General features: G+C 45.3%; 28 non-coding genes across 28 annotated transcripts; all 28 read right to left on the reverse strand.

Annotated features, from left to right (window-relative positions):
- Positions 1-238: 238 nt before the first annotated feature.
- Positions 239-311, reverse strand: trnat-ugu. Its single transcript has one exon. It is a non-coding gene; the product is annotated as a tRNA-Thr (tRNA).
- Positions 312-523: 212 nt separating this feature from the next.
- trnat-agu lies at positions 524-597 on the reverse strand. The gene has a single exon. It is a non-coding gene; the product is annotated as a tRNA-Thr (tRNA).
- Positions 598-1339: 742 nt separating this feature from the next.
- On the reverse strand, positions 1340-1413 carry trnat-ugu. Its single transcript has one exon. It is a non-coding gene; the product is annotated as a tRNA-Thr (tRNA).
- Positions 1414-1641: 228 nt separating this feature from the next.
- Positions 1642-1715, reverse strand: trnat-agu. The gene has a single exon. It is a non-coding gene; the product is annotated as a tRNA-Thr (tRNA).
- A 739-nt stretch (positions 1716-2454) lies between these two features.
- On the reverse strand, positions 2455-2528 carry trnat-ugu. Its single transcript has one exon. It is a non-coding gene; the product is annotated as a tRNA-Thr (tRNA).
- Positions 2529-2756: 228 nt separating this feature from the next.
- Positions 2757-2830, reverse strand: trnat-agu. Its single transcript has one exon. It is a non-coding gene; the product is annotated as a tRNA-Thr (tRNA).
- Positions 2831-3572: 742 nt separating this feature from the next.
- Positions 3573-3646, reverse strand: trnat-ugu. The gene has a single exon. It is a non-coding gene; the product is annotated as a tRNA-Thr (tRNA).
- A 228-nt stretch (positions 3647-3874) lies between these two features.
- On the reverse strand, positions 3875-3948 carry trnat-agu. Its single transcript has one exon. It is a non-coding gene; the product is annotated as a tRNA-Thr (tRNA).
- Positions 3949-4688: 740 nt separating this feature from the next.
- Positions 4689-4762, reverse strand: trnat-ugu. Its single transcript has one exon. It is a non-coding gene; the product is annotated as a tRNA-Thr (tRNA).
- A 228-nt stretch (positions 4763-4990) lies between these two features.
- On the reverse strand, positions 4991-5064 carry trnat-agu. The gene has a single exon. It is a non-coding gene; the product is annotated as a tRNA-Thr (tRNA).
- Positions 5065-5806: 742 nt separating this feature from the next.
- Positions 5807-5880, reverse strand: trnat-ugu. Its single transcript has one exon. It is a non-coding gene; the product is annotated as a tRNA-Thr (tRNA).
- A 270-nt stretch (positions 5881-6150) lies between these two features.
- On the reverse strand, positions 6151-6224 carry trnat-agu. Its single transcript has one exon. It is a non-coding gene; the product is annotated as a tRNA-Thr (tRNA).
- A 734-nt stretch (positions 6225-6958) lies between these two features.
- trnat-ugu lies at positions 6959-7032 on the reverse strand. Its single transcript has one exon. It is a non-coding gene; the product is annotated as a tRNA-Thr (tRNA).
- Positions 7033-7260: 228 nt separating this feature from the next.
- Positions 7261-7334, reverse strand: trnat-agu. The gene has a single exon. It is a non-coding gene; the product is annotated as a tRNA-Thr (tRNA).
- Positions 7335-8073: 739 nt separating this feature from the next.
- Positions 8074-8147, reverse strand: trnat-ugu. The gene has a single exon. It is a non-coding gene; the product is annotated as a tRNA-Thr (tRNA).
- Positions 8148-8375: 228 nt separating this feature from the next.
- trnat-agu lies at positions 8376-8449 on the reverse strand. The gene has a single exon. It is a non-coding gene; the product is annotated as a tRNA-Thr (tRNA).
- Positions 8450-9182: 733 nt separating this feature from the next.
- Positions 9183-9256, reverse strand: trnat-ugu. Its single transcript has one exon. It is a non-coding gene; the product is annotated as a tRNA-Thr (tRNA).
- A 228-nt stretch (positions 9257-9484) lies between these two features.
- trnat-agu lies at positions 9485-9558 on the reverse strand. The gene has a single exon. It is a non-coding gene; the product is annotated as a tRNA-Thr (tRNA).
- Positions 9559-10300: 742 nt separating this feature from the next.
- Positions 10301-10374, reverse strand: trnat-ugu. The gene has a single exon. It is a non-coding gene; the product is annotated as a tRNA-Thr (tRNA).
- Positions 10375-10602: 228 nt separating this feature from the next.
- trnat-agu lies at positions 10603-10676 on the reverse strand. Its single transcript has one exon. It is a non-coding gene; the product is annotated as a tRNA-Thr (tRNA).
- A 742-nt stretch (positions 10677-11418) lies between these two features.
- trnat-ugu lies at positions 11419-11492 on the reverse strand. The gene has a single exon. It is a non-coding gene; the product is annotated as a tRNA-Thr (tRNA).
- Positions 11493-11720: 228 nt separating this feature from the next.
- trnat-agu lies at positions 11721-11794 on the reverse strand. Its single transcript has one exon. It is a non-coding gene; the product is annotated as a tRNA-Thr (tRNA).
- Positions 11795-12527: 733 nt separating this feature from the next.
- trnat-ugu lies at positions 12528-12601 on the reverse strand. Its single transcript has one exon. It is a non-coding gene; the product is annotated as a tRNA-Thr (tRNA).
- A 228-nt stretch (positions 12602-12829) lies between these two features.
- trnat-agu lies at positions 12830-12903 on the reverse strand. Its single transcript has one exon. It is a non-coding gene; the product is annotated as a tRNA-Thr (tRNA).
- Positions 12904-13645: 742 nt separating this feature from the next.
- trnat-ugu lies at positions 13646-13719 on the reverse strand. Its single transcript has one exon. It is a non-coding gene; the product is annotated as a tRNA-Thr (tRNA).
- A 228-nt stretch (positions 13720-13947) lies between these two features.
- Positions 13948-14021, reverse strand: trnat-agu. Its single transcript has one exon. It is a non-coding gene; the product is annotated as a tRNA-Thr (tRNA).
- A 742-nt stretch (positions 14022-14763) lies between these two features.
- trnat-ugu lies at positions 14764-14837 on the reverse strand. The gene has a single exon. It is a non-coding gene; the product is annotated as a tRNA-Thr (tRNA).
- Positions 14838-15065: 228 nt separating this feature from the next.
- Positions 15066-15139, reverse strand: trnat-agu. Its single transcript has one exon. It is a non-coding gene; the product is annotated as a tRNA-Thr (tRNA).
- Positions 15140-15225: the final 86 nt, after the last annotated feature.

The raw sequence follows: 15225 nt of genomic DNA on the forward strand, positions 1-15225 counted from the left end.
CAAGTGCGATGTTTGTCTCCAGCGGTCATAAAGGGACCCCAAAGTAAGCAAGGCCACAGTCCCACACTTTGATAAAAAGTGGCATTGCCTTGTAAGTGAGCTGACATCTGTTTGCAAAACAGCCTGGATTTTTGAGCGGAAGTACGCTTCGAAAGGTATGCATGCACAAAGAAAGGGCATTTCTGCACCATCAAATGCATGCACTAGATGAACTGGCTGTGGTTTAAGCAAAGAAAGCAGGCACTGCTGAGAGTTGAACTCAGGATCTCCTGTTTACAAGACGGCGCTTTAACCAACTAAGCCACAGCGCCTCATGGACAACTGTCAACTTGGCAACTGGGCATCTGCCATTAGATAGAGAACAAAGCATGCTGATGCCCTGCTCTGGAACTTCTTGTTCTCTTGGTCATTCTAGTTGGACACTTTTTTTTGCCCACCATCCCAAGCTAGAAAGCTGCGAGTCAGATAAATTGCAAACAAAAGAAGAAAGGTCAAGTTTCCAGTGGAAATGAAGGCAGATGCAAGGCACTGCTGAGATTTGAACTCAGGATCTCCTGTTTACTAGACAGGCGCTTTAACCAACTAAGCCACAGCGCCTCATGGACAACAGACAACTGGGCAGCTTCCATTAGAAAGAGAAAGAAGCACGCTGATGCCCTGCCATGGAACTTATTGTACTGTTGGTCATTCTGGTTGGACACTATTTTTTTGCCCATTATCCCAACATCTGGTGCTTGAAAGCTGTGTGTCAGATAAATTGCAACCAAAAGAACACCTTTCCAAGGCTGCACTGGACATGAAGGCAGATGCTAGGCACTGCTGAGATTTCAAATCAGGTTCTCCAGTTTACTAGACAGGCGATTTAATCAACTAAGCCACAGCACCCGAGAGTAGTAGTTGCAAAGTTCAACTAAAGAGAAATGCGAACATAGAGAAAATATCCCGAACATTAGGGTTTTTGCCCAGGTCTTTCTTGCAGTTAAACTCCAGAGATGCTTGACAGACAAGACAAGAAATATGATGTTGATTGAAGCACATTTGTGAGCTATGCATTCCAATTCCTGGCAAAGTCTTGGTTTAGGTGTGAGCCTTGCACCTTGGCAAGTGCGATGTTTGTCTCCAGCGGTCATAAAGGGACCCCAAAGTAAGCAAGGCCACAGTCCCACACTTTGATAAAAAGTGGCATTGCCTTGTAAGTGAGCTGACATCTGTTTGCAAAACTGCCTTGATTTTTGAGCAGAAGTACGCTTCGAAGGGTATGCAAGCACAAAGAAAGGGCATTTCTGCACCATCAAATGCATGCACTAGATGAACTGGCTGTGGTTTAAGCAAAGAAAGCAGGCACTGCTGAGAGTCGAACTCAGGATCTCCTGTTTACAAGACAGGCGCTTTAACCAACTAAGCCACAGCGCCTCATGGGCAACTGTCAACTTGGCAACTTGGCCACTGGGCATCTGCCATTAGATAGAGAACAAAGCATGCTGATGCCCTGCTCTGGAACTTCTTGTTCTCTTGGTCATTCTAGTTGGACACTTTTTTTTGCCCACCATCCCAAGCTAGAAAGCTGCGAGTCAGATAAATTGCAACCAAAAGAAGAAAGGTCAAGTTTCCAAGGTTGCAGTGGAAATGAAGGCAGATGCAAGGCACTGCTGAGATTTGAACTCAGGATCTCCTGTTTACTAGACAGGCGCTTTAACCAACTAAGCCACAGCGCCTCATGGACAACAGACAACTGGGCAGCTTCCATTAGAAAGAGAAAGAAGCACGCTGATGCCCTGCCATGGAACTTATTGTACTGTTGGTCATTCTGGTTGGACACTATTTTTTTGCCCATTATCCCAACATCTGGTGCTTGAAAGCTGTGTGTCAGATAAATTGCAACCAAAAGAACACCTTTCCAAGGCTGCACTGGACATGAAGGCAGATGCTAGGCACTGCTGAGATTTCAAATCAGGTTCTCCAGTTTACTAGACAGGCGATTTAATCAACTAAGCCGCAGCACCCAAGAGTAGTAGTTGCAAAGTTCAACTAATGAGAATGCGAACATAGAAAATATCCCGAACATTAGGGTTTTTGCCCAGGTCTTTCTTGCAGTTAAACTCCAGAGATGCTTGACAGACAAGACAAGAAATATGATGTTGATTGAAGCACATTTGTGAGCTATGCATTCCAATTCCTGGCAAAGTCTTGGTTTAGGTGTGAGCCTTGCACCTTGGCAAGTGCGATGTTTGTCTCCAGCGGTCATAAAGGGACCCCAAAGTAAGCAAGGCCACAGTCCCACACTTTGATAAAAAGTGGCATTGCCTTGTAAGTGAGCTGACATCTGTTTGCAAAACTGCCTTGATTTTTGAGCAGAAGTACGCTTCGAAGGGTATGCAAGCACAAAGAAAGGGCATTTCTGCACCATCAAATGCATGCACTAGATGAACTGGCTGTGGTTTAAGCAAAGAAAGCAGGCACTGCTGAGAGTCGAACTCAGGATCTCCTGTTTACAAGACAGGCGCTTTAACCAACTAAGCCACAGCGCCTCATGGGCAACTGTCAACTTGGCAACTTGGCCACTGGGCATCTGCCATTAGATAGAGAACAAAGCATGCTGATGCCCTGCTCTGGAACTTCTTGTTCTCTTGGTCATTCTAGTTGGACACTTTTTTTTGCCCACCATCCCAAGCTAGAAAGCTGCGAGTCAGATAAATTGCAACCAAAAGAAGAAAGGTCAAGTTTCCAAGGTTGCAGTGGAAATGAAGGCAGATGCAAGGCACTGCTGAGATTTGAACTCAGGATCTCCTGTTTACTAGACAGGCGCTTTAACCAACTAAGCCACAGCGCCTCATGGACAACAGACAACTGGGCAGCTTCCATTAGAAAGAGAAAGAAGCACGCTGATGCCCTGCCATGGAACTTATTGTACTGTTGGTCATTCTGGTTGGACACTATTTTTTTGCCCATTATCCCAACATCTGGTGCTTGAAAGCTGTGTGTCAGATAAATTGCAACCAAAAGAACACCTTTCCAAGGCTGCACTGGACATGAAGGCAGATGCTAGGCACTGCTGAGATTTCAAATCAGGTTCTCCAGTTTACTAGACAGGCGATTTAATCAACTAAGCCGCAGCACCCAAGAGTAGTAGTTGCAAAGTTCAACTAATGAGAAATGCGAACATAGAGAAAATATCCCGAACATTAGGGTTTTTGCCCAGGTCTTTCTTGCAGTTAAACTCCAGAGATGCTTGACAGACAAGACAAGAAATATGATGTTGATTGAAGCACATTTGTGAGCTATGCATTCCAATTCCTGGCAAAGTCTTGGTTTAGGTGTGAGCCTTGCACCTTGGCAAGTGCGATGTTTGTCTCCAGCGGTCATAAAGGGACCCCAAAGTAAGCAAGGCCACAGTCCCACACTTTGATAAAAAGTGGCATTGCCTTGTAAGTGAGCTGACATCTGTTTGCAAAACTGCCTTGATTTTTGAGCAGAAGTACGCTTCGAAGGGTATGCAAGCACAAAGAAAGGGCATTTCTGCACCATCAAATGCATGCACTAGATGAACTGGCTGTGGTTTAAGCAAAGAAAGCAGGCACTGCTGAGAGTCGAACTCAGGATCTCCTGTTTACAAGACAGGCGCTTTAACCAACTAAGCCACAGCGCCTCATGGGCAACTGTCAACTTGGCAACTTGGCCACTGGGCATCTGCCATTAGATAGAGAACAAAGCATGCTGATGCCCTGCTCTGGAACTTCTTGTTCTCTTGGTCATTCTAGTTGGACACTTTTTTTTGCCCACCATCCCAAGCTAGAAAGCTGCGAGTCAGATAAATTGCAACCAAAAGAAGAAAGGTCAAGTTTCCAAGGTTGCAGTGGAAATGAAGGCAGATGCAAGGCACTGCTGAGATTTGAACTCAGGATCTCCTGTTTACTAGACAGGCGCTTTAACCAACTAAGCCACAGCGCCTCATGGACAACAGACAACTGGGCAGCTTCCATTAGAAAGAGAAAGAAGCACGCTGATGCCCTGCCATGGAACTTATTGTACTGTTGGTCATTCTGGTTGGACACTATTTTTTTGCCCATTATCCCAACATCTGGTGCTTGAAAGCTGTGTGTCAGATAAATTGCAACCAAAAGAACACCTTTCCAAGGCTGCACTGGACATGAAGGCAGATGCTAGGCACTGCTGAGATTTCAAATCAGGTTCTCCAGTTTACTAGACAGGCGATTTAATCAACTAAGCCGCAGCACCCAAGAGTAGTAGTTGCAAAGTTCAACTAATGAGAATGCGAACATAGAGAAATATCCCGAACATTAGGGTTTTTGCCCAGGTCTTTCTTGCAGTTAAACTCCAGAGATGCTTGACAGACAAGACAAGAAATATGATGTTGATTGAAGCACATTTGTGAGCTATGCATTCCAATTCCTGGCAAAGTCTTGGTTTAGGTGTGAGCCTTGCACCTTGGCAAGTGCGATGTTTGTCTCCAGCGGTCATAAAGGGACCCCAAAGTAAGCAAGGCCACAGTCCCACACTTTGATAAAAAGTGGCATTGCCTTGTAAGTGAGCTGACATCTGTTTGCAAAACTGCCTTGATTTTTGAGCAGAAGTACGCTTCGAAGGGTATGCAAGCACAAAGAAAGGGCATTTCTGCACCATCAAATGCATGCACTAGATGAACTGGCTGTGGTTTAAGCAAAGAAAGCAGGCACTGCTGAGAGTCGAACTCAGGATCTCCTGTTTACAAGACAGGCGCTTTAACCAACTAAGCCACAGCGCCTCATGGGCAACTGTCAACTTGGCAACTTGGCCACTGGGCATCTGCCATTAGATAGAGAACAAAGCATGCTGATGCCCTGCTCTGGAACTTCTTGTTCTCTTGGTCATTCTAGTTGGACACTTTTTTTTGCCCACCATCCCAAGCTAGAAAGCTGCGAGTCAGATAAATTGCAACCAAAAGAAGAAAGGTCAAGTTTCCAAGGTTGCAGTGGAAATGAAGGCAGATGCAAGGCACTGCTGAGATTTGAACTCAGGATCTCCTGTTTACTAGACAGGCGCTTTAACCAACTAAGCCACAGCGCCTCATGGACAACAGACAACTGGGCAGCTTCCATTAGAAAGAGAAAGAAGCACGCTGATGCCCTGCCATGGAACTTATTGTACTGTTGGTCATTCTGGTTGGACACTATTTTTTTGCCCATTATCCCAACATCTGGTGCTTGAAAGCTGTGTGTCAGATAAATTGCAACCAAAAGAACACCTTTCCAAGGCTGCACTGGACATGAAGGCAGATGCTAGGCACTGCTGAGATTTCAAATCAGGTTCTCCAGTTTACTAGACAGGCGATTTAATCAACTAAGCCACAGCACCCAAGAGTAGTAGTTGCAAAGTTCAACTAATGAGAAATGCGAACATAGAGAAAATATCCCGAACATTAGGGTTTTTGCCCAGGTCTTTCTTGCAGTTAAACTCCAGAGATGCTTGACAGACAAGACAAGAAATATGATGTTGATTGAAGCACATTTGTGAGCTATGCATTCCAATTCCTGGCAAAGTCTTGGTTTAGGTGTGAGCCTTGCACCTTGGCAAGTGCGATGTTTGTCTCCAGCGGTCATAAAGGGACCCCAAAGTAAGCAAGGCCACAGTCCCACACTTTGATAAAAAGTGGCATTGCCTTGTAAGTGAGCTGACATCTGTTTGCAAAACTGCCTTGATTTTTGAGCAGAAGTACGCTTCGAAGGGTATGCAAGCACAAAGAAAGGGCATTTCTGCACCATCAAATGCATGCACTAGATGAACTGGCTGTGGTTTAAGCAAAGAAAGCAGGCACTGCTGAGAGTCGAACTCAGGATCTCCTGTTTACAAGACAGGCGCTTTAACCAACTAAGCCACAGCGCCTCATGGGCAACTGTCAACTTGGCAACTTGGCCACTGGGCATCTGCCATTAGATAGAGAACAAAGCATGCTGATGCCCTGCTCTGGAACTTCTTGTTCTCTTGGTCATTCTAGTTGGACACTTTTTTTTGCCCACCATCCCAAGCTAGAAAGCTGCGAGTCAGATAAATTGCAACCAAAAGAAGACATCCCAAGCTAGAAAGCTGCGAGTCAGATAAATTGCAACCAAAAGAAGAAAGGTCAAGTTTTCAGTGGAAATGAAGGCAGATGCAAGGCACTGCTGAGATTTGAACTCAGGATCTCCTGTTTACTAGACAGGCGCTTTAACCAACTACGCCACAGCGCCTCATGGACATCAGACAACTGGGCAGCTTCCATTAGAAAGAGAAAGAAGCACGCTGATGCCCTGCCATGGAACTTATTGTACTGTTGGTCATTCTGGTTGGACACTAATTTTTTTGCCCATTATCCCAACATCTGGTGCTTGAAAGCTGTGTGTCAGATAAATTGCAACCAAAAGAACACCTTTCCAAGGCTGCACTGGACATGAAGGCAGATGCTAGGCACTGCTGAGATTTCAAATCAGGTTCTCCAGTTTACTAGACAGGCGATTTAATCAACTAAGCCGCAGCACCCAAGAGTAGTAGTTGCAAAGTTCAACTAATGAGTATCCCGAAAATATCCCGAACATTAGGGTTTTTGCCCAGGTCTTTCTTGCAGTTAAACTCCAGAGATGCTTGACAGACAAGACAAGAAATATGATGTTGATTGAAGCACATTTGTGAGCTATGCATTCCAATTCCTGGCAAAGTCTTGGTTTAGGTGTGAGCCTTGCACCTTGGCAAGTGCGATGTTTGTCTCCAGCGGTCATAAAGGGACCCCAAAGTAAGCAAGGCCACAGTCCCACACTTTGATAAAAAGTGGCATTGCCTTGTAAGTGAGCTGACATCTGTTTGCAAAACTGCCTTGATTTTTGAGCAGAAGTACGCTTCGAAGGGTATGCAAGCACAAAGGAAGGGCATTTCTGCACCATCAAATGCATGCACTAGATGAACTGGCTGTGGTTTAAGCAAAGAAAACAGGCACTGCTGAGAGTCGAACTCAGGATCTCCTGTTTACAAGACAGGCGCTTTAACCAACTAAGCCACAGCGCCTGATGGGCAACTGTCAACTTGGCAACTTGGCAACTGGGCATCTGCCATTAGATAGAGAACAAAGCATGCTGATGCCCTGCTCTGGAACTTCTTGTTCTCTTGGTCATTCTAGTTGGACACTTTTTTTTGCCCACCATCCCAAGCTAGAAAGCTGCGAGTCAGATAAATTGCAACCAAAAGAAGAAAGGTCAAGTTTCCAAGGTTGCAGTGGAAATGAAGGCAGATGCAAGGCACTGCTGAGATTTGAACTCAGGATCTCCTGTTTACTAGACAGGCGCTTTAACCAACTAAGCCACAGCGCCTCATGGACAACAGACAACTGGGCAGCTTCCATTAGAAAGAGAAAGAAGCACGCTGATGCCCTGCCATGGAACTTATTGTACTGTTGGTCATTCTGGTTGGACACTATTTTTTTGCCCATTATCCCAACATCTGGTGCTTGAAAGCTGTGTGTCAGATAAATTGCAACCAAAAGAACACCTTTCCAAGGCTGCACTGGACATGAAGGCAGATGCTAGGCACTGCTGAGATTTCAAATCAGGTTCTCCAGTTTACTAGACAGGCGATTTAATCAACTAAGCCACAGCACCCAAGAGTAGTAGTTGCAAAGTTCAACTAATGAGAATGCGAACATAGAAAATATCCCGAACATTAGGGTTTTTGCCCAGGTCTTTCTTGCAGTTAAACTCCAGAGATGCTTGACAGACAAGACAAGAAATATGATGTTGATTGAAGCACATTTGTGAGCTATGCATTCCAATTCCTGGCAAAGTCTTGGTTTAGGTGTGAGCCTTGCACCTTGGCAAGTGCGATGTTTGTCTCCAGCGGTCATAAAGGGACCCCAAAGTAAGCAAGGCCACAGTCCCACACTTTGATAAAAAGTGGCATTGCCTTGTAAGTGAGCTGACATCTGTTTGCAAAACTGCCTTGATTTTTGAGCAGAAGTACGCTTCGAAGGGTATGCAAGCACAAAGAAAGGGCATTTCTGCACCATCAAATGCATGCACTAGATGAACTGGCTGTGGTTTAAGCAAAGAAAGCAGGCACTGCTGAGAGTCGAACTCAGGATCTCCTGTTTACAAGACAGGCGCTTTAACCAACTAAGCCACAGCGCCTCATGGGCAACTGTCAACTTGGCAACTTGGCCACTGGGCATCTGCCATTAGATAGAGAACAAAGCATGCTGATGCCCTGCTCTGGAACTTCTTGTTCTCTTGGTCATTCTAGTTGGACACTTTTTTTTGCCCACCATCCCAAGCTAGAAAGCTGCTAGTCAGATAAATTGCAACCAAAAGAAGAAAGGTCAAGTTTCCAAGGTTGCAGTGGAAATGAAGGCAGATGCAAGGCACTGCTGAGATTTGAACTCAGGATCTCCTGTTTACTAGACAGGCGCTTTAACCAACTAAGCCACAGCGCCTCATGGACAACAGACAACTGGGCAGCTTCCATTAGAAAGAGAAAGAAGCACGCTGATGCCCTGCCATGGAACTTATTGTACTGTTGGTCATTCTGGTTGGACACTATTTTTTTGCCCATTATCCCAACATCTGGTGCTTGAAAGCTGTGTGTCAGATAAATTGCAACCAAAAGAACACCTTTCCAAGGCTGCACTGGACATGAAGGCAGATGCTAGGCACTGCTGAGATTTCAAATCAGGTTCTCCAGTTTACTAGACAGGCGATTTAATCAACTAAGCCGCAGCACCCAAGAGTAGTAGTTGCAAAGTTCAACTAATGAGTATCCCGAAAATATCCCGAACATTAGGGTTTTTGCCCAGGTCTTTCTTGCAGTTAAACTCCAGAGATGCTTGACAGACAAGACAAGAAATATGATGTTGATTGAAGCACATTTGTGAGCTATGCATTCCAATTCCTGGCAAAGTCTTGGTTTAGGTGTGAGCCTTGCACCTTGGCAAGTGCGATGTTTGTCTCCAGCGGTCATAAAGGGACCCCAAAGTAAGCAAGGCCACAGTCCCACACTTTGATAAAAAGTGGCATTGCCTTGTAAGTGAGCTGACATCTGTTTGCAAAACTGCCTTGATTTTTGAGCAGAAGTACGCTTCGAAGGGTATGCAAGCACAAAGAAAGGGCATTTCTGCACCATCAAATGCATGCACTAGATGAACTGGCTGTGGTTTAAGCAAAGAAAGCAGGCACTGCTGAGAGTCGAACTCAGGATCTCCTGTTTACAAGACAGGCGCTTTAACCAACTAAGCCACAGCGCCTCATGGGCAACTGTCAACTTGGCAACTTGGCCACTGGGCATCTGCCATTAGATAGAGAACAAAGCATGCTGATGCCCTGCTCTGGAACTTCTTGTTCTCTTGGTCATTCTAGTTGGACACTTTTTTTTGCCCACCATCCCAAGCTAGAAAGCTGCGAGTCAGATAAATTGCAACCAAAAGAAGAAAGGTCAAGTTTCCAAGGTTGCAGTGGAAATGAAGGCAGATGCAAGGCACTGCTGAGATTTGAACTCAGGATCTCCTGTTTACTAGACAGGCGCTTTAACCAACTAAGCCACAGCGCCTCATGGACAACAGACAACTGGGCAGCTTCCATTAGAAAGAGAAAGAAGCACGCTGATGCCCTGCCATGGAACTTATTGTACTGTTGGTCATTCTGGTTGGACACTATTTTTTTGCCCATTATCCCAACATCTGGTGCTTGAAAGCTGTGTGTCAGATAAATTGCAACCAAAAGAACACCTTTCCAAGGCTGCACTGGACATGAAGGCAGATGCTAGGCACTGCTGAGATTTCAAATCAGGTTCTCCAGTTTACTAGACAGGCGATTTAATCAACTAAGCCACAGCACCCAAGAGTAGTAGTTGCAAAGTTCAACTAATGAGAAATGCGAACATAGAGAAAATATCCCGAACATTAGGGTTTTTGCCCAGGTCTTTCTTGCAGTTAAACTCCAGAGATGCTTGACAGACAAGACAAGAAATATGATGTTGATTGAAGCACATTTGTGAGCTATGCATTCCAATTCCTGGCAAAGTCTTGGTTTAGGTGTGAGCCTTGCACCTTGGCAAGTGCGATGTTTGTCTCCAGCGGTCATAAAGGGACCCCAAAGTAAGCAAGGCCACAGTCCCACACTTTGATAAAAAGTGGCATTGCCTTGTAAGTGAGCTGACATCTGTTTGCAAAACTGCCTTGATTTTTGAGCAGAAGTACGCTTCGAAGGGTATGCAAGCACAAAGAAAGGGCATTTCTGCACCATCAAATGCATGCACTAGATGAACTGGCTGTGGTTTAAGCAAAGAAAGCAGGCACTGCTGAGAGTCGAACTCAGGATCTCCTGTTTACAAGACAGGCGCTTTAACCAACTAAGCCACAGCGCCTCATGGGCAACTGTCAACTTGGCAACTTGGCCACTGGGCATCTGCCATTAGATAGAGAACAAAGCATGCTGATGCCCTGCTCTGGAACTTCTTGTTCTCTTGGTCATTCTAGTTGGACACTTTTTTTTGCCCACCATCCCAAGCTAGAAAGCTGCGAGTCAGATAAATTGCAACCAAAAGAAGAAAGGTCAAGTTTCCAAGGTTGCAGTGGAAATGAAGGCAGATGCAAGGCACTGCTGAGATTTGAACTCAGGATCTCCTGTTTACTAGACAGGCGCTTTAACCAACTAAGCCACAGCGCCTCATGGACAACAGACAACTGGGCAGCTTCCATTAGAAAGAGAAAGAAGCACGCTGATGCCCTGCCATGGAACTTATTGTACTGTTGGTCATTCTGGTTGGACACTATTTTTTTGCCCATTATCCCAACATCTGGTGCTTGAAAGCTGTGTGTCAGATAAATTGCAACCAAAAGAACACCTTTCCAAGGCTGCACTGGACATGAAGGCAGATGCTAGGCACTGCTGAGATTTCAAATCAGGTTCTCCAGTTTACTAGACAGGCGATTTAATCAACTAAGCCACAGCACCCAAGAGTAGTAGTTGCAAAGTTCAACTAATGAGAAATGCGAACATAGAGAAAATATCCCGAACATTAGGGTTTTTGCCCAGGTCTTTCTTGCAGTTAAACTCCAGAGATGCTTGACAGACAAGACAAGAAATATGATGTTGATTGAAGCACATTTGTGAGCTATGCATTCCAATTCCTGGCAAAGTCTTGGTTTAGGTGTGAGCCTTGCACCTTGGCAAGTGCGATGTTTGTCTCCAGCGGTCATAAAGGGACCCCAAAGTAAGCAAGGCCACAGTCCCACACTTTGATAAAAAGTGGCATTGCCTTGTAAGTGAGCTGACATCTGTTTGCAAAACTGCCTTGATTTTTGAGCAGAAGTACGCTTCGAAGGGTATGCAAGCACAAAGAAAGGGCATTTCTGCACCATCAAATGCATGCACTAGATGAACTGGCTGTGGTTTAAGCAAAGAAAGCAGGCACTGCTGAGAGTCGAACTCAGGATCTCCTGTTTACAAGACAGGCGCTTTAACCAACTAAGCCACAGCGCCTCATGGGCAACTGTCAACTTGGCAACTTGGCCACTGGGCATCTGCCATTAGATAGAGAACAAAGCATGCTGATGCCCTGCTCTGGAACTTCTTGTTCTCTTGGTCATTCTAGTTGGACACTTTTTTTTGCCCACCATCCCAAGCTAGAAAGCTGCTAGTCAGATAAATTGCAACCAAAAGAAGAAAGGTCAAGTTTCCAAGGTTGCAGTGGAAATGAAGGCAGATGCAAGGCACTGCTGAGATTTGAACTCAGGATCTCCTGTTTACTAGACAGGCGCTTTAACCAACTAAGCCACAGCGCCTCATGGACAACAGACAACTGGGCAGCTTCCATTAGAAAGAGAAAGAAGCACGCTGATGCCCTGCCATGGAACTTATTGTACTGTTGGTCATTCTGGTTGGACACAATTTTTTTGCCCATTATCCCAACATCTGGTGCTTGAAAGCTGTGTGTCAGATAAATTGCAACCAAAAGAACACCTTTCCAAGGCTGCACTGGACATGAAGGCAGATGCTAGGCACTGCTGAGATTTCAAATCAGGTTCTCCAGTTTACTAGACAGGCGATTTAATCAACTAAGCCGCAGCACCCAAGAGTAGTAGTTGCAAAGTTCAACTAATGAGTATCCCGAAAATATCCCGAACATTAGGGTTTTTGCCCAGGTCTTTCTTGCAGTTAAACTCCAGAGATGCTTGACAGACAAGACAAGAAATATGATGTTGATTGAAGCACATTTGTGAGCTATGCATTCCAATTCCTGGCAAAGTCTTGGTTTAGGTGTGAGCCTTGCACCTTGGCAAGTGCGATGTTTGTCTCCAGCGGTCATAAAGGGACCCCAAAGTAAGCAAGGCCACAGTCCCACACTTTGATAAAAAGTGGCATTGCCTTGTAAGTGAGCTGACATCTGTTTGCAAAACTGCCTTGATTTTTGAGCAGAAGTACGCTTCGAAGGGTATGCAAGCACAAAGAAAGGGCATTTCTGCACCATCAAATGCATGCACTAGATGAACTGGCTGTGGTTTAAGCAAAGAAAGCAGGCACTGCTGAGAGTCGAACTCAGGATCTCCTGTTTACAAGACAGGCGCTTTAACCAACTAAGCCACAGCGCCTCATGGGCAACTGTCAACTTGGCAACTTGGCCACTGGGCATCTGCCATTAGATAGAGAACAAAGCATGCTGATGCCCTGCTCTGGAACTTCTTGTTCTCTTGGTCATTCTAGTTGGACACTTTTTTTTGCCCACCATCCCAAGCTAGAAAGCTGCGAGTCAGATAAATTGCAACCAAAAGAAGAAAGGTCAAGTTTCCAAGGTTGCAGTGGAAATGAAGGCAGATGCAAGGCACTGCTGAGATTTGAACTCAGGATCTCCTGTTTACTAGACAGGCGCTTTAACCAACTAAGCCACAGCGCCTCATGGACAACAGACAACTGGGCAGCTTCCATTAGAAAGAGAAAGAAGCACGCTGATGCCCTGCCATGGAACTTATTGTACTGTTGGTCATTCTGGTTGGACACTATTTTTTTGCCCATTATCCCAACATCTGGTGCTTGAAAGCTGTGTGTCAGATAAATTGCAACCAAAAGAACACCTTTCCAAGGCTGCACTGGACATGAAGGCAGATGCTAGGCACTGCTGAGATTTCAAATCAGGTTCTCCAGTTTACTAGACAGGCGATTTAATCAACTAAGCCACAGCACCCAAGAGTAGTAGTTGCAAAGTTCAACTAATGAGAAATGCGAACATAGAGAAAATATCCCGAACATTAGGGTTTTTGCCCAGGTCTTTCTTGCAGTTAAACTCCAGAGATGCTTGACAGACAAGACAAGAAATATGATGTTGATTGAAGCACATTTGTGAGCTATGCATTCCAATTCCTGGCAAAGTCTTGGTTTAGGTGTGAGCCTTGCACCTTGGCAAGTGCGATGTTTGTCTCCAGCGGTCATAAAGGGACCCCAAAGTAAGCAAGGCCACAGTCCCACACTTTGATAAAAAGTGGCATTGCCTTGTAAGTGAGCTGACATCTGTTTGCAAAACTGCCTTGATTTTTGAGCAGAAGTACGCTTCGAAGGGTATGCAAGCACAAAGAAAGGGCATTTCTGCACCATCAAATGCATGCACTAGATGAACTGGCTGTGGTTTAAGCAAAGAAAGCAGGCACTGCTGAGAGTCGAACTCAGGATCTCCTGTTTACAAGACAGGCGCTTTAACCAACTAAGCCACAGCGCCTCATGGGCAACTGTCAACTTGGCAACTTGGCCACTGGGCATCTGCCATTAGATAGAGAACAAAGCATGCTGATGCCCTGCTCTGGAACTTCTTGTTCTCTTGGTCATTCTAGTTGGACACTTTTTTTTGCCCACCATCCCAAGCTAGAAAGCTGCGAGTCAGATAAATTGCAACCAAAAGAAGAAAGGTCAAGTTTCCAAGGTTGCAGTGGAAATGAAGGCAGATGCAAGGCACTGCTGAGATTTGAACTCAGGATCTCCTGTTTACTAGACAGGCGCTTTAACCAACTAAGCCACAGCGCCTCATGGACAACAGACAACTGGGCAGCTTCCATTAGAAAGAGAAAGAAGCACGCTGATGCCCTGCCATGGAACTTATTGTACTGTTGGTCATTCTGGTTGGACACTATTTTTTTGCCCATTATCCCAACATCTGGTGCTTGAAAGCTGTGTGTCAGATAAATTGCAACCAAAAGAACACCTTTCCAAGGCTGCACTGGACATGAAGGCAGATGCTAGGCACTGCTGAGATTTCAAATCAGGTTCTCCAGTTTACTAGACAGGCGATTTAATCAACTAAGCCACAGCACCCAAGAGTAGTAGTTGCAAAGTTCAACTAATGAGAAATGCGAACATAGAGAAAATATCCCGAACATTAGGGTTTTTGCCCAGGTCTTTCTTGCAGTTAAACTCCAGAGATGCTTGACAGACAAGACAAGAAATATGATGTTGATTGAAGCACATTTGTGAGCTATGCATTCCAATTCCTGGCAAAGTCTTGGTTTAGGTGTGAGCCTTGCACCTTGGCAAGTGCGATGTTTGTCTCCAGCGGTCATAAAGGGACCCCAAAGTAAGCAAGGCCACAGTCCCACACTTTGATAAAAAGTGGCATTGCCTTGTAAGTGAGCTGACATCTGTTTGCAAAACTGCCTTGATTTTTGAGCAGAAGTACGCTTCGAAGGGTATGCAAGCACAAAGAAAGGGCATTTCTGCACCATCAAATGCATGCACTAGATGAACTGGCTGTGGTTTAAGCAAAGAAAGCAGGCACTGCTGAGAGTCGAACTCAGGATCTCCTGTTTACAAGACAGGCGCTTTAACCAACTAAGCCACAGCGCCTCATGGGCAACTGTCAACTTGGCAACTTGGCCACTGGGCATCTGCCATTAGATAGAGAACAAAGCATGCTGATGCCCTGCTCTGGAACTTCTTGTTCTCTTGGTCATTCTAGTTGGACACTTTTTTTTGCCCACCATCCCAAGCTAGAAAGCTGCTAGTCAGATAAATTGCAACCAAAAGAAGAAAGGTCAAGTTTCCAAGGTTGCAGTGGAAATGAAGGCAGATGCAAGGCACTGCTGAGATTTGAACTCAGGATCTCCTGTTTACTAGACAGGCGCTTTAACCAACTAAGCCACAGCGCCTCATGGACAACAGACAACTGGGCAGCTTCCATTAGAAAGAGAAAGAAGCACGCTGATGCCCTGCCATGGAACTTATTGTACTGTTG

Source organism: Xenopus laevis, chromosome 3L (assembly GCF_017654675.1).
Source record: "Xenopus laevis strain J_2021 chromosome 3L, Xenopus_laevis_v10.1, whole genome shotgun sequence".
Taxonomy (NCBI): Eukaryota; Metazoa; Chordata; class Amphibia; order Anura; family Pipidae; genus Xenopus; species Xenopus laevis.